The sequence below is a fragment of the Callionymus lyra genome, chromosome 1, assembly GCF_982586985.1.
Source record: "Callionymus lyra chromosome 1, fCalLyr1.hap1.1, whole genome shotgun sequence".
NCBI lineage: Eukaryota > Metazoa > Chordata > Actinopteri > Syngnathiformes > Callionymidae > Callionymus > Callionymus lyra.
The window spans coordinates 16,469,752-16,483,090 of record NC_141818.1 but is presented as its reverse complement, the minus strand read 5'-3'; positions in this window follow the sequence as shown (position 1 = coordinate 16,483,090).

Below are 13,339 nucleotides of genomic sequence, written 5' to 3'. Positions count from 1 at the left end.
ATTGGTTTGTTACTTGGTGGGTTTGTTCCGTGTTTGGTTGCTTGGTTTCTTGTTTGGTTGGTGGGTTGGTATGTTGTTTGTGGCTTTCTTGGTTGGTTGCTTGGTGGATTGGTAGGTAGGTTAGTTGCTTTCTAGGTTGGTTGCTTGGTGGATTGGTAGGTAGGTTAGTTGCTTTCTAGGTTGGTTGCTTGGTGGATTGGTAGGTAGGTTAGTTGCTTTCTAGGTTGGTTGCTTGGTGGATTGGTAGGTAAGTTAGTTGCTTTCTAGGTTGGTTGCTTGGTGGATTGGTAGGTAGGTTAGTTGCTTTCTAGGTTGGTTGCTTGGTGGATTGGTAGGTAGGTTAGTTGCTTTCTAGGTTGGTTGCTTGGTGGATTGGTAGGTAAGTTAGTTGCTTTCTAGGTTGGTTGCTTGGTGGATTGGTAGGTAGGTTAGTTGCTTTCTAGGTTGGTTGCTTGGTGGATTGGTAGGTAGGTTAGTTGCTTGATGGCTTGTCTGCTCATTTGGGTGGGTTGGTGGGTAGTTTACTTGGTTTTAAGTGCACTTTAAGTTGAGTCTGGGCAAACTCTGCATATTTAAAGTTCTTGTGGGCCACATAAAATAATAAGGGGCCACGTAAGGCCCCTGTGGGTCAGTTCAGACAAAGATGCCGTAGAACAATTGCTAACTGGAGTGATGAGTCCTTCAAGTATAGCAGATGCTGGAATCTCGATCATATCTAAATATGTGACTCCAATTTATTTCAATGTGTTTTCGTTCATGACCTCACTTTAGCTCATCAAGTCAAACAAAAGAACTAAGGCAGGAGGATACCAGCGATCATCTCCACCCTGTCTTCACTTACGGACCTTTCAGCCACAATTTCGCTCACTTGATCAGGCTTTACACTGTGAAGGGGCCGAGAAGACTGTCAAACAGTGAGCTTCAGGACTTCATCACTTCCAGTATTTCTCTTGAGAGACCAACAGAAAACGGAGGGCCCTGCTCACTTGGTCCACTATCACTCGTCCTGCCAAGAGCATCGGACTGTCGGTGGGAGGATTTCCTGCAGGCCATCTGAGAAAATAACTCATCACAATCCCCCCCAAACCCCCCCCAACAAAAAAAACTTAGACAAGTCCGAAAAAGAAGTTAAACATACACGTCACAGGCGAGATCGATGGAGAGAAAACGCTTCACGATGAGCATCATCTATTCGGTGCAGAAGAAAAGGAAGAAAAACAACATCTGTAATGCAGCTGCGGGAGAAATACAAAGAGACGTCAGATGAAAGTTGAAGATGAGGAAAGATGAGGGAAAACAACAGAAGATCCAAAAAGGGTGGAGTGGATAAAAATGGAAGCAGAAGCAGGAGTTTAACTGGGAAAAAAAATATTGTTGAAGTCAGATATTTATCAGTTATTTTCAGACGCATCATGCTGTCAATAATTTGTTGCCTCTTTAGAAAGTTTATTTAAAAGACAAAACAACAACATTGACTTTTATTAAACTCTGAATTGATTGTATAGTTTGTGATCCTTGTAGCGGAGTTTCTTGTTTTTTTAGATTTTTACTAGCTATATTTCTGATGTTGAGAAGGTGAGATGAATTAAATGTTTTAATAGAATTTATGGTATTACTTCGTCTGCAATATCTACCTACATTACATTATCATTTAACACGATTAAGGAAGAATGTGTAACTTCACATTCCATCAATGCTACCTATTTTACGTCTTCTGTTTTGTTTGATTTTGTGTGTGTTTAATTACCGGGTTGTTCGCTGGTTTCTGGTCACCAAATGACTTCCTACTGAGTCTCAAGTAGCAGCTCAAAAAGTATGTCAATCTGGGGGAGGGTCTAGTAGCACAGAAAGTTTTTTTTATTTCAATTTTATTTATATTTCTGTGTTCAAAACGTTTCTTTATTCTATATGAGCAGTTTGCGTTACACTTCTTAAGGTTCTTTACTGACAGTTAGGTGTATTTCACCCTTCGGCTCGGTGGGCCCAAGTCCATTTCACCCTCTGCTGTGCCTCTTTCCACCTCCTCCGTCGTCTTTCTTCCACTCAGCAGCACAGAGGAGCTTGTCCTTATGGAATCCTCAACAGCCAGGTGAACGTGTGGTTTCCATCGCAAAACATTCTTTCACAGTTTTGATGTTTGACTCTCGTTCATCCTATGATTTGTTCTACACCATAGAAGAGCCTCTGAAGGGACGAACATCTTTGGCGCTGCCATAAGTTTATAAAAACATGCATGAAACTTATAGTTATAAAGTTATAATGAATCTTAGCCATTACTTTTTTTCGCTACTTTTGACCCATTTCATACAAAAAAAGTGTGTGTTTACAAGTATATTTTGTTTGACGAAAACAACACAACAGAAACCGCAGAGATTATTCACGATGGGGAAAAAAAAACATAACCAAGTTGTGTACTGTATCAACCAAGTGATTGGAAAAAAAGTAAATCTATATTTTAATAAAGATAACACTGAGTGCAAAAGCATCTTTAACATGCGTGTTATTAAGCACCTGAGCGAGTCCCAAACTGTTGGATAAAACCTATTTTTCATTTTTCAACTCACGCTGTTGAAAACATCAGTGTTACAGTCTGTTGTGTCCAGTTGTTTTTGTATTCTGGCCAATAGAATGTTGAGTCTTATGTCTTTTCTTGCTAGTGCTAGCGGACCTCTCCTGGCAGACTGAAGATCTCGGATCTCTGTTTTTTCAGTCTCTAGTACGAAAGTTCCCTGATGGTGGGTTCACACCAACTGCAACTTCGTTAACACTATCCATGCTACTGTGTTGTCCGCCTGTTTCTAGTTTCCGAATGAAATCCTACTGCCTCCAAAGTAGCAGATAAAACAGTCACTCAATTTGGGGGAGGGTCTCATGTCAGTGGAGAATCTAAATGGCTGTTGGGAACAATACTATTGGAGCTCTTTATGGAACTATGAAAAAACACATTTTGGCGTCTCCAGGGCCACAAGGCCATTCAGATCAGCCCGTTATGTTTAATTCTATTTCTATTTTGTTTCTCCTCTCCGCACACATCACCATAGACCTTGTTTTTGATTGGCCAATGCGTCGTGAGCTCAGAATTCTCAACTTTCTTCTATTCACCAGCTGATCAACGCTGGTTCTGGCTTATTCCACGTGACAACATCACACCCCTGCTTCATAACTAGAGTGGGTCGCCCACGCTGTGAGCGGGGAAGTGTCGCAAACAAAACTCCAATCCTTCATGCGCTCGGTGATAACAGCTTCTCAGCAGCTGTAAAGTGGCGGCGAAAGTCCACCCGCACACGCCTCGGCCACGCTGCGTCACTTCCACTGGCAGCGACAGTCGTCAGCCGGAGAAGTGAGTGCTGAGGAAGTGTCAACAGAAACAAACCCCGGTGCTTCGTTTAGGCCCAGATTGAACTGATAGCTCATTGCCAGTGACATAATTTAGATGAATGGGGGGCCGCCATCCATCAGACAGGTCTGGCCCGGTGTGAGGAGGAGGAGAAGGGGGTGTGACCCTTCCCTGGTCCTGGCTGCCAGGAGGGATCCCATTACCCTACACCTGTTAACAACGCCAGTCCGCTTGTATAAACAGAAAAGCGATCCGATTATGGAGGGCAGGGAAGAGGGACGGAGAATGCGAGGAATGTAAGCCGAGAGCGCAGATGAAGAGAAGGAATAAAAGAAATGTGCTCTTGTTTGGATTTAGAGAAACCAGCACCTCTGGACATGATGGATGAACCCAGGGGTCTGGAGAGACAAGTCATGGACAGATGGATCACACCAACACTCAGCCGCTCCGCAGACTTAAGCAAGAGGGACATCTAGTGGGTACAAGGACAACTACGTCGGCGCACTGGTGAAGATGAACACATTTGATGCATTTGATAGTTTTTTATATATTCAGGCTAAATTGTTCAGAGCAACGAGGGTGATTTTCTGGTCGTCTGGAAGTTCAAACCCAAGGCCCATGGGCCGAATCCAGCCAGGAAAGTACTTTATTGTGGCCTGAAATAAATTCAGAATCAGACACTTTTATAGCATGTTTGTGTTGTCAGTAGAGAATAAAAAGATGAAATAAGATAACATCAAAAATAAGTAATAGAACAATCGAACCAAGCACCAAAGCAGCCATTTTGAAATGTATAATTGGGTATAAAAGGAAAAAAACAAAGGTGCAGACCAGTAGCCTTTTTTTTTTTTAATTCTCTTATACCAAGCACAAGACGTTGTGAACTTAAATATATTTATATATATATATATATATATATATATATATGTGAACTTGAATATATATATATATATATATATATATATATATATATATATATATATATTTATATATATATATATATATATATATATATATATATATATTCAAGTTCACAACTTTCTTGAACTGCATTAAAATAAAGCAACGATAGCAGCCATGGATTTTGGGTAAAATATGGCCTAAGGCCTTGGAAAAACAAGCAGTTCTGTGCTTTTTGACCGTGATCAAAAACAGTAGTTGACTATTTGAAATTCTCAAAAAAGTGAGTGTGTCCTGGTGACTATCATTCTCAGAATGTACAGAGATGAGCAGTGATCGTCTGAAAACGTCACATTAAATTTGTAAGTACATTACTAATGGCTTTACTGAGCGAGTACCATAAGCATTTGTCGTCTCTACAAACGTACTGAGCTCGCTTACTAGTGAAACCAACCGAGTTAAGTTTAATACAACATAACTGGTATTTAACTAATTCACATTAAGTCCCTGAAAGAAGTCAAGTCAATGGTCTTTCTGGTTGTTTTGCACGGTTCAAAGTGTTTCCTATTTTGTTTGAAATTTTAAGAGTTATCAAATCAGTTGCTGTAAGTGATACGTAGTCATTGATGAACTTTTTTTTTTTCCAAGTTCAGGCTTTTTGTGGTGACAGAGTTAGAAATGTATGGGTAAAAAATTAAGCAAAAAAGTTCAAATCGATGCTAACAAACATAAAGCTGGTGAAACTCCAGATGTTATAGAAGGTGAGCAAGGAAAACCACTATAAGAAGTCGGGGGGCTGAGAAAATAAATACAGATTCAACAAAGAATTTCCCCTTATCTTATGTTTATCTCTAGAGTGACCGATGATCGAGGGATTGCTGCTCACAAAATGTTCACATTTTTAAACACCATCTATTTTCTTTTTTATATATTGTCTATCCTTACTTTCTCCTTTTAAAAGTGAAATTATTGGTTAAAATCTCAGTGTATTAAAGCTTGACTTCATAGCGATTCTGGAGTTGGCCATAGACGTTTTCTCATGCCAAACTTTATTGTCAACATAATTTTCAGGGATGGACCTAAAGTTAAGTTTTCTCCAATTTAATTTTAACTGTTTTTTCTATTTTGGCAAGTCGGTATCAAATGCCTTACGGACCTCAGTGGCCACCTATGCATTAAAAGTACTGACCACTGCAGACAATAAACTGTTAGTTAATGTTTTTTATGTCATAAATGAACCCGGTCAGAAATGATGAGATAATACTGATCAAGAAAAACAAAATAAGGAGTCGATGTGAACTTGTTTTCTTGAATTTCTTACATTTCATGCTGTCTTTTCTCTGACTCTATAAGGTTCTTTGTAGAACTCCTTCAACATGTTATTCTGGACAACCCGTTCTCCTCTTTGAAATCTCTATATTTACCTCCTTGTTAAAGGTCACCTCTAGGCAGCCATTAAGGAGCAGGAGCTGTTCTCGTGTGACCACCCCAGGGAATGACGCTTGAATCCGCCTCGAAAACCTCCATTTTTCTTTAAATAATGAGATGATTTCAGAGATTCTTCATTAGTCGGTAGGAACTTATCAGTATCAAGGTCAAGATTTTGCCTACAGTTGTTCCAGCAACAATTAAAACCGTATATAAAATAAAAGTAACTTCTAAAGGAAAGAGTAGAGTTTAAAATAAACTGCAGTTGACAAAAGATGTGAACTACGTATTAAATGTATATAATTTCAAGTTTTTAATGTCGTACCTAATTCCCTTTTATCGCAGTTCTGGATGGAAAACTCGGTGTGTGGGCAAGGAGGTGACGCTGCCTACATTCTCCCTCATTTCTTCCTCATATTGTCCTTCTAACGAGTCGAATCCATCCAGCAATTATCCTGAAATTAAAGCTACTTTCCGCGGCCGATGTTTGCCCTGGTAATAACCGCATCCAGATCCACTTCATTCGTTTAACATTTTAGTTCAGCTCAATTCCTGTCGCATTAGTGCAAGGAACGAAATCAGAGTGTCACTCAGATATTCTGCTTAATGGTTTGGCAATGGCCTTTTTTTTTCTTCCCCTCCACCTATTCCTTTTTGCCGTCCTGCTAACCCTATCTCCCTGCCAATTACGCTGTTTAATCTATATGTAGATAATGGCGTCCAGGACCTCCCTGTTGAAATGTCAGGTGTGAAGAGGTTATTAGCTAACTTTTAATTACTGTCCATCATTCAGCGGGCAGCAGGACAAATTGTCTCTCTTTCACTGTCCGCTTATCTGGCGCCGACTGTTGCTGCCGGCGGAGGAAAAACGAAAAGAAAGACGTTGAGAAAACACCAGGTCTTTGACTTAATATCGCCATCTTTGTGCTAATAAAGGGGCTTACCGTGCAAATTTGAGCAGGTGGAAATGGCTTAACTAAGTAGATCGTACGCAGAATAGTTTAATGGATGCTTTAAAAAAGGGAGGATGAGGAAATATAAACTGTTCTGTAGCCAATTTATAAAGGTTATTCCTGGAGGAGACGGAGTCAAGCTCTTGCCGTAGAGGTGCCTCTTCTTTAAATGTTTTCAAGCCTGTAACCCATTTTCCAGGACGCCCCGGCCCTCCTTCTTAAAGCCCCTATTGTACATCTAAGGAGCCGTCCCCCGAACACTAGAGTTTTTCCCGCCACCATTACCGAGCGCTCATTTTTCGTGTCACGACTCAAAATAACACAAAACACCTCGAGCTTGAATATTGAGTAGACTTATATCGACTTGTTTTCTGACCAACCTGTAGTTTATACATTGAAAAACCACATGAAAGAACTTCCCAAAACACTATAGAATCTGATCTGGTGTGTGCAGATGTTGACAGCTTAATGCTAGCTTAGCATTGTATGTTTTTTGGGTTCTAAATGCGGGAGAAATATGAAGTGACTTGAGAAACCCTCAAGGAAGTCATTTGAATTCATTCACATTGTTCAAATATGTTATAAAAACATTTTAGCTGTTTGGGTAGTGTTAGCTTGTCAATGGTTTTATCTTAGTGCTAGCTTGTGAACGGTTAGCGCTACATGTTAGCTGGTCACTTAAGTTGGATCGTATTACAACTACTATCTTTTTTTTAGTAAATACATATTTCTTGCTCAGTATTTTGTCCTTTAATATTATGATATTATTGTCAGCTTTTCTTTTTTGTGACTTTATTGTGGTTCCATCTTTTACATTCATATTTTAATCTTCAAACCTTTTGGTGAATTTTAGTTTTTAAACAGCACTATGCAAAATGTTTTACTGTTTTCTGTTTTCATCTAATATATATGACTTTAATCACATCATGAATAACATATATTACTTTGATCTTGTAAAAAACAATGCATATACTACTTTAATCTAGTACCTAAAGTAATATAGATGATTTAAATAATAATCAATGATCGTTATAAAATAAATATATATAATACTAAACTCCTAGATAGAGTACTTATGTAAGGCTTTAATATTGTAACAAAAGCAATACGCAGTATACTACTTTAACCTGGTAGCTGAAGTTATATTTAGGGCTATTTTAATAAAAGTAATATATAATACTTTAATCTCATAATAAATGTCATATATGACTTTAATATTGTAATAAACGCAACACACACAACACTTCATTTTCATAATAAAAGTAATTTTCATGAGAAAAGTAATATACAAAAAATGTTGTTTACATTTTTCTTGCTTCTTTTAAAACCAACAGCGAAACAACATGAATGTAAATAACACCAGACACCAGCATGTGTTTTGACATGAAGCTTTTAGGAGCTCACAGCCTTAGAATGTTGATGTTGACCTTCTTCTACACCTCAACAGTTGAAGATTCCTCAGTCTTAGGGCCAGACCTGGAACCTAGGTGACAATATAAGACTTTGGTCTTAATGTGACTGAGTAGATGAAAAATACATCACAATGTTCATACAAAGATACAATGCAAAGTTTTTTTTTTCACCATATTGTATAGTTGTGTTGTTTTTTAATCATACTTTTTGTATGGTTTACATTTTAACAAAGTGTTTATAACAAATTATTGGGTTTTTTTTTTTTTTACAATTAAAACAAATATTCACGTTGTTTGTTCATTTTAAAGTTGCAATTAAATCATCATTATGTCCTCAGCTGCAAAAAGGAACAGTAAAATCAAGCAAGATCCTGGCGATGACTGAGGGCGAGAGGATACAGTCGATTCCAGCTGCTTTTAAAGTTGATTTTTGGAAGTATTTTAGTTTCAAAACAAATAAAAGCAGTTACGACTTCATCAAGAGTCATGTGGTCTAAAAATTCTGTAACACCAGAGTCAAGTACTCGACAATACTACAAATGTATCCTAGTTACTAAAGTATCACAATATATTGTATCGTTGCCTCTGTATTGTGATACGTATCACCAAATTCTTTCCAACACACCCCCCCTTATTAAATACTTTCTTTCTACTTCCAGTGTCTTCAGTAGAAGGTGTTTTGCTCGCGTTGCCACTTGTTATGAAACGAGAGCTGCTACAGTTTTATTTCAGTCGACACGACAGTTGATAGACTTGACTCGATGTGTGAAAATATCTCATAAAAGGTGCTCTGATTTCCTCTCGCCTCGCCGCGCCGCCGAACGAGAACACAAACAGCTTAGCATGAGCGGAAATAAAATAATCTAAAAGATGTTTAAAAACCAGTCAGAGCCACATGTCTTTATTGAACTACAAGCAGCCACACACACTCACACACACACACACACCTGCGGGGAGAGCAATCTCTGCTCAGCCCTTGAACTGTCTTTGAGCGGATTTACTATTTTAAACTGTGCAGGGCCAGACGCTGCTGATTACAGCACCACAGAGAGAAATACTTCCCCAGCTCACTTTTCTTCTTCTTTGCTCTCCATCTTTTACAGCTCGCAGACAAATTCCAGCAGAGGCAGTGAGCTGTTATTCCAGCAGACATCCGCTCTGTGAAGGAAGATCTGGTTACAAGGAACTTTGTCTCCCACCCTGTCTCGCTGTGAAACACTAAAATGGAAAAATCCTATTCGGTCAAGTTGGACCAAAAGAAAGCGATGGCGTAATTGGAAAGAGCAGTCTTCCTGCGAGTGCGTTTCCATCATTAGTCGATAAATGTTTTGTTTTCCTCCCAAAATACCTGCTTTGAACTGCAGCTGGTACGACACTCTAGACTTTAAGTAGAGCCGCGGCGTTGTGAAGAGTGTGGTGTGTGTCGGGGCTCTGCGGTCTGAGCTCTGCACCAAATTAAAGCTGACCCATGAAGACCTAAGACCCGACGCTCCTACCTATGGAAGCCCCCGTCATCTGGATCACATCGGCCTCAAACGGAGTCGAGCCCTCATTCCTGACAGGCTATGAGAGGTTATGGTGTGTGTGTGTGTGTGTGGGGGTGTGTGTGTGTGTGTGTGTGTGTGTGTGTGTGTGTGTGTGTGTGTGTGTGTGTGTGTGTGTGTGTGTGTTCGTATGTGCGTGTTAGTGTGTGTGTGTTTGTATGTGCATGTGTGAGTAAGTGGTTGTGTATGTTCGTGTGTGCGCTTAAGTTCCTGTGTGTCTGCGCGTATGTCTGTGTGTACGTAAGTGTATGTGTGTAAGTGAGTGTGTGTATAAATGTGTGTAAGTGCATGTGTGTGTTTAAGAGCATGTATGTTTGTAACGTGTCTGTATGCACATTATTGTGTGCGTTTGTATGTGCGTGTTTGTGCATGTGTAAGTATGTGTGTGTTTGTACGTGCGTGTGTGTGTATGTGTGTGTTTGTATGTGCGTGTGTGAGTAAGTGGGTGTGTATGTGTGTGCGTAAGAGCATGTATATGTGTGTCTGAATACGCTTTAGTGTGTGTGTTCGTATGTGCATGTGTGTGTTTGTATGTGCGTGTTAGTGTGTGTGTGAGTGTGTGTGTGTGTGTGTGTGTGTGTGTGTGTGTGTGTGGGGGGGGTGTGTGTGTGTGTGTGGGGGGGGTGTGTGTGTGTGTGTGTGTGTGTGTGTGTGTGTGTGTGTGTGTGTGTGTTTAAGAGCATTTATGTGAGTAACGTGTCTGTATGCATGTTATTGTGTGCGTTTGTATGTGTGTGTTTGTGCGTGTGTAAGTATGTGTGTGTTTGTGCATGCGTGTGTGTTTGTATGTGCGTGTGTGAGTAAGTGGGTGTGTATGTGTGTGCGTAAGAGCATGTATGTGTGTGTCTGAATGCGCTTTAGTGTGTGTGTCAGTATGTGCATGTGTGTGTTTGTATGTGCGTGTTAGTGTGTGTGTGTTTGTATGTGCATGTGTGAGTAAGTGGTTGTGTATGTTCGTGTGTGCGCTTAAGTTCCTGTGTGTGTGTGTGCGTATGTCTGTGTGTGCGTAAGTGTATGTGTGTAAGTGAGAGTGTGTGTATAAATGTGTGTAAGTGCATGTGTGCTAGTGTGTGTGCGTAAGTGTGTGTATGTGCGTAAGTGCGTGTATGTGCATGCATGTGTGCATAATTGAATGTGTCTGTTAGGTGTGTGTAAATGTGTTTGTGTAATTGCGTGTGTGCAGGTTTTAAATGTGTTTGTGTGTGTGCATTTGCTTGCGTAAGTGTATACGTGGGTTTGTGTATGAATGTGTGTACATGTGTGCTTGATTGCATGTTTTCTCTTTTAACATGCAACAGTGCACCAGGATTAAATGACATTTAGTGAAAAATGAAAAATATACAGTATATATTTAAATATCAATGATGTACTATTTTATGTGAGATTGTTTCAAAAATGAGAAATCTCAATGGATTCATCATTATTGCTCAGAGATGACATCATTGCACGACAGGAAAATACTTACTGACCTATTATTAGTCCAACTGTTGTCCACTCAAGACCTGGAGTGGATTTGGTTCTTCTCCCTGGTAAGCTTGTATGGTTTGACTTAAAGCCCCTATCTGTAAGAAACTTAATAGTGTTCCTGGCTCCCCCTTGTGTCGAGACCTACACAACGACAGACCAATAGCTCCAAAAGTCAAGGACCTGAATGTCCATCCTACTGGGGAATGAAAAATGAACAAAAGAAAGAAAATTAGAAACGAAAAGAAACACGGAAGTCGAAAGTTTAAAGAAAAACAAGAAACAAACTAAAGTAATCGGGCACTGGGACAAAAAAATATACAAATAAACAGAAGTTCCAACAGGAATATCTAAAGAGAGACAAGAAAGCAACTATAGTACCAGCACAAAAAATCTTTTGAAACTTTGAAAAAATATTTTTAAAACTGAATTACTATTTGATGTAAGGACATCATTCTTTCATATTCCAGTATATGTTAAGATGACATTTCCTCGTACCGACACAGTTAATGACTCTTTAAACACTGACGATCAAAATATGATCCGTCCTATTCATATAAATGATCGCGATTATCTGTTGAAAACTTCTCACTCAAATAAATATGAGACCAAATTGCAAAAATAATACACTTTCACTGAACATTTGAGACTCATTTAATTATTGTATGTTAAATGTGCAGCGTGTCTAAAAGCTGCTTTGGTCTTATCTCAAACAGGAAAAAAAAGATTTGAGTAAACTTCAAGGTCGGGTTAATTTTTCGGGAAAGATAGTGCACCAAGAATAACTGGTTATTGACTGCCCCCTGGTGGACACTTGTAGATGTACCATGACTATAAAGAGGTAGAAAGCTAAATAATTCTGACCGACAGAAGCTAAACATCACATATCCCAGCATTTCCACCAGACTTCCTGTAGACAAGAGGTTTCCTTCTTTTTTTGTTCTTTGGTCTTATTTACGAAGCAACATTTTAGGAGATGTAAGAAGGCAACTGCCATAGAAAACAATTGGAACATTCTTTATGTCTTTAAATTTGACACAACTGGGACAAATTTTCAAAAGGACTACTGGGACATATCTGGATTGGCTATGAAGAAAAAGTAGTCAAATTGTCAGTTATAAGAAGAAGCACTTTCTAAAAATTAAAAATACACAATACTGTTATTGTAAGTTGATTAATTAAACCTTTTTGAGGGGGGGGGGGGTAAAAATAGAAAGACATCATTAATGAGTTGTTTTTGTTGTTGTTGCCTTGGTTTGTTTAACTTTTTTTTCTGGAGGAATTTTGATATATTTGTTTTTGTTTTTTACGTCATCATTTTTGCTTATATGTTCCTTTTTACAGGTCTGTTAGAGCTATAATTAAATTCTGTTTCTGTCTTGGACCGATGTACAGTACTGTGCAAAAGTACTAGGAAGGTGTGCTTTCAAAAATGGAAGTGTTAATAGTTTATTTTCATCAATTAACAAAATGCAGTGAATGAACAGAAGAGAAATGTCAATCAAATCAGTATCTGGTGTGACCACCCTTTACCAAACCAGCATCAATTATTCTAGGTCCACTTGCACACAGTTTTTGAATGAACTCATAGGTTGTTCCAAACTTCTTGGAGAACTAACCACAGATGTCCTGAAGATGTTTCTCAAATCCTTCTGTCTCTTCATGTAACCCCAGACAGACTCGAAGATGTTGAGATCATGGCTCTGTGGGGGTCTATACCATCCCTTCCAGGACTTCTTCGTCTTCTTTACGCTGAAAATATTTCTTAATGACATAGACTTTATGCTTAGGGTCGTTGTCCTGCTGCAGAATAATCTCTGGACCAATCATACGCCTCCCTGATGGTATTGATGATGGATAAGTATCTGTGTGTATTTCTCAGCATTTATACCATTAATCCTCCATCAAATCTTAACTCCATTTGCACAAATGACGCCCCAAACTTGCAAGGAACCTCCACCATGTTTCACTGATGCCTGTAGACACTTTATTCAGACATATTATTATTCGGCTCTCCAGCCCTTCGGGGCAACAAACTACTTCTGCTGCAGCCAAATATTTACAATTTTGATTCATCAGTCCGGAGCACCTGCTGCCATTTTTCTGCACCAGTTCCTATGCTTTCCTGCATAGTTGAGTCGCTTGGCTTTGTTTCCATGTCAGAGGAATGTTTGGCTGCGACTCTTCCATGAAGACACTTCTGGCCAGACTTCTGCGGACAGTAGATGGTGTACCTGGTCCCACTGGTTTCTGCCAGTTCTGAGGTGATGGCACAGTTGGACATCTTCCTGTTTCGAAGGC